At 37.2% G+C, this 4349-nt stretch overlaps 1 non-coding gene across 1 annotated transcript; it reads left to right on the top strand.

Annotated features, from left to right (window-relative positions):
* The first annotated feature begins 3216 nt into the window (after positions 1-3216).
* LOC120593698 (5S ribosomal RNA) lies at positions 3217-3335 on the top strand. The gene has a single exon (XR_005650414.1). It is a non-coding gene; the product is annotated as a 5S ribosomal RNA (ribosomal RNA).
* Positions 3336-4349: the final 1014 nt, after the last annotated feature.

Here is a 4349-nt window from a genome sequence, read left to right on the forward strand (position 1 = left end):
TTATTTTATTTTATTATTTTATTTTATTTGGTGGAGGAAGAGAGTTTGTGAGCAGGGAGAGACGGGAGGTGGCATAAAGCTGCATACCACTTTTCATAAAATTGAGAAAATGTTCACTGTGCCTACCAAAGAATGGAGGGTGGTGGTTAATGGTGATTATGAGGTAATTAAAGTATCTCCAACTCACTTCACTCTCATCCCCAGACATCATCACTATTTTTGAAAATCACTATTACTACTATGTAGCAAATGAACATAGGGGAACAAAAGTAGATGCCTGGCAGCTAGGTATGATTCTAGCTGCAGTAGTATAAATAAATGATGATAATGGCTTGGATTAAGGAGGTAGCAATGGGGATGGAGCAAAGTGGATTTATTGAAGAAACTTGTTTTTCTGTGAGGACATGAATGACTATGTCACCAGTTCAGTAGCATCCTGGGCATTGTAGAACACTCCCCCAAGCTATGCTCTTTCACTTTTTCTTTAAAGTGTGTAGCAGATACTGTTGATGACCTTTTCTGATCCTCTTGATCCCTTTTTATTATTCCCAAGTGCCCATCTCCTGGCTGTGGTGTGCTTTTGCCATTAATAGCCTGTGATTGTGACTCTTCTTCAGAGGACTGCCCTCCAGCTACTGAAGGGTTTTACCCAAATATGACAGCTGGAAGTGGCTAGGACTTTCCATTCCTCTCATCCTTACCTCCCCATGCCTGACTAGCTCTTAGCCAATGACTGACAGGTATGGAATATGAAAGCCCATTCCCCTAAAATATGAAAGCTCTGTCCCCTTGCCCTGAGTTGAGAGGACTCTAAGATGTAACTTACCCTCTAGAGTTCTCCACAAGATCAGGCATAGGCTGCCATCCATACAACTTTGCCTCCAAACCTACCTCGCTTTTCTTTTCCTTCACTGTCTTCCTCCATCTCCTTGCTGGATTCTTCTGGAAGCATTTTCTGAAAAATCCACTTGCACACAAATCCCAATCTCAGGAAACCTCAGTCTAAGACTCTGCTCCATTCCCATAACTACCTCCTTAGTCCAAGCCACTATCATCTCTTACACTGTACCTCTGCAGCAAGCATCATACTACTTGTTTCCAGGATTTTTCTACAATGACCCTTATCATTCAAGGGTCACATGTGTAACTCTCTCCTATAGGCATCACTCCTAAGGTAGCCTTTTCTTCTCCACTCAAGAAATCCCATTGTGTAATTTGTTGAAAGTATCATAATTACAGGCATAACCTTGATTCTGCACTGGTTTATTTTTAATAAGCTAAAACTTCACAAATGTCAGCACTTTAACTATTATTAATAATAAATTATTTGCAACATATCCTAGAACTGATTACCATACACCAGAATGGTCCAAAAGGGTGGTACAGAACCATATGAAACTTAGGAAAAAACTACGTAAGACAAACGGTTCACCTTATTCCAAGCACAATTAAAACAGGGGGATCAAGAATAGACTACAATCCAAGTACATTTTCTTTTCCAGCAAAAAGATATCTTTTTTTATAAAAAGAACAAGTAGAAATATCGAATCATATAAAATTTCCATTAGCATTTTCATATGGTTCAAGCTAACACTAATTATGAACATTGGCTGGGAATTTCATAGATTTTTTAGATATAATATAGATTTTAAAAGGCCCTGCCTCACTCTTAACCTTAGCCAGATACCTTCTTAAATAAACTGCACTTAATCTCAAACACAATCATCCAGGAATGTCCATTACAGGAGTAAGTGAATGGATCACAATCATTTTCAAATATCCAAAGACTTCCTGGAAATTGCAGTGATTCCCAGTCTTTCTTCACCTGTTAGGCACCACCTTACCACTAATGTCTTTCTATTCACCTGGGGGTGAGACTGCAGGGCATTTATTAGCATTCCTCAGGGAGTATTAGCTTCTACTCGACCCCTTCCCTCTACTTATTTTTGGGACAACCTCAGGAGACAAGCACTGGGTACAAGACAGGAGACCTCAATGAGAATTGGGCTCAACAATGTTCTGATTCTATGGTCATAGACATCTTTTCTATTGCAAACCCCTTCCCAAGTTGAATGTACATGTTGTCTTATTCTTTTAATTAATGGCTTTAATCTGCATTGTATTTCCTTCCTTCATATCGAGAAAAAAAGAAGCTATTACCTTTCAACATGATTGATTTTCAAGTTATTTTTAATACTAAAAGTAGAAACCAAAAAAGCAAGATAAACCAAAGCTGTGGGTGCCTATCCTCAAGATGGTATATTTAAATAACTATATAATTATTTATGACTGTTATAAAAACGGATGTATTTGTTGAATTCCCAGTGTTGTACACAACATTGTAATACTTGATCTCTCTCAGAGGTCACCAACTCATTCCATACTTCAGTGTCTGTTAGGGGGCAAATGTGTCCCCACTAATTTTCCTTTAGGGGATTTGCTCTGTGTGGTTGCCCAACTTGAATCAAGTGATGTTTTGAGTCAAGTTGCTTTTTCCTTAACTGAGAAACCAAAGACAGACCACAGTTAACAATACTCTTTTAAATAACATCTTGGGAATAATCATCACATGTTTCTTTATTACAGGAAATGTATACCAAACGTCTCCTTGTATTTAAACCTGAAAAGTGGGCAGAGTGTGGACAATTACACCAGAGGCTATTTAAGGTGGGCAGGTTTTCCAGGACTGGCAACAGTTGGCCTTAGAACTCCATCTGTTCCTGACTTAATTTCACATGTAACTATTAGCACAGGTGCCATTGATTAATATTATAGAAGCAAAAATAATAGTCATGTAATGTTTAGGATGTGAGTGGCTCATTCAAATCCCTTTGGCCTGACCACACATCCAGTATGGATGAGGAGCAAAAATAAATAAAAGATATCCAAGAACTATGTCTCATTTTTTTATTGTCCTTGGAATCAGAGACATAAATTTGATTTCAAAGCCCTTTGAACACAGAGGCCTTTGACAATTATTCCCACTTCCCTTAAAAGCATGCAAGCCAAGTGTAGTAGGGGACATCAGAGCCAGCTACATAATTTGCGGGGCCCAGTGCAAAATGAAAATGCAGACCCCTTGTTTACAAAGCAGGTGAAAGTCACCATTAAAGGTACTAAAATATAAAGCTTCTTTTCTTCTGCACTTTGTCTCTTGTTTTGTCATGATGTTTTTCATTTGCTATTTAATGTCATTCTAAATAAAGAAAATTTTAAGTCTATGGCCATGCTACCCTGAACGAGCCTGATCCCATCTGATCTCAGAAGTTAAGCAGGGTCAGGCCTGGTTAGTACTTGGATGGGAGACCACCTAGGAAGACCAGGTGCTATAGGTGTAAAAAATGAAAAATAAGGGATTGTAAGCTGACAAGGTCCTTGCAATCTGTGAGGTCAACCAAGCTTTGCCTCGCCTAAAAAAAAAAAAGAAAATTTTAAATTATTAGCATGAATTTACCATTTATCTTATATTGCATAATACCAGTTACAAATGCAAATATAGAGTATTTAACCAATATGTAGAATTATTAAAATTACACAATTCAGATTTTGTAGTTCATATATTCATATGAATTTTGTTATTACAGAATAGTGGAAATACTGCACAAAACTAATTTAAGTGTTTTTATTTTACTTCTTCATATGCATACATTCTACCAACATTCTTTTTTTATATTAGTTTCAAGTACACAATACATTAGACATTTATATAGTTTATGAAACAATCCCCCCAATTACTCTATCACCCATCTGACTCTACACATAGCCATTACATTACTACTGACTACATTCCTTATGCTATGCTCCTCATCCCTGTAACCATCTCTCAACTAAAATTTGTACCTCTTTAACCCTTCACCCCTTTCTCCCAGCTCCCCACCATCCTCCCCTCTGGTAGTCACCATATTGTCCTCTGCATTTGTGAATTTGTTTTCAATTAGTTTCTTCCTTTGTTCCTTAGATTCCACATGAAAGTGAAATCATATGGTATTTCCTTACCTTTATCTGTATGATATATTTTGTTCAGCATAATAACCTCTAGGTCCATCCATGTCATTGCAAATGGTAGGTTTTTTTATGGCAAAGTAATATTCCATTGTATATGTGAACTATGACTTCTTTATCCAATAATCTATTGTTGGGCATTTAGGTTGTTTCCATATCTTAGCTATTGTGAATAGTGCTGCCGTGAACATAGTGGTGTATAAATCTTTCCAATTAGTGTTTTGGTTTTCTTTGGATAAATAACCAGAAGGGCAATTGCTGGGTCAAAGGTAGATCTATTTTAAATTTTTGAGGAACCTCTAAACTGTTTTCCATAGTGGCTGTACCAATTTGCAATCCCTCTAACA

The sequence above is a fragment of the Pteropus medius genome, unplaced genomic scaffold (genome assembly GCF_902729225.1).
Source record: "Pteropus medius unplaced genomic scaffold, Ma_sr-lr_union100, whole genome shotgun sequence".
NCBI lineage: Eukaryota > Metazoa > Chordata > Mammalia > Chiroptera > Pteropodidae > Pteropus > Pteropus medius.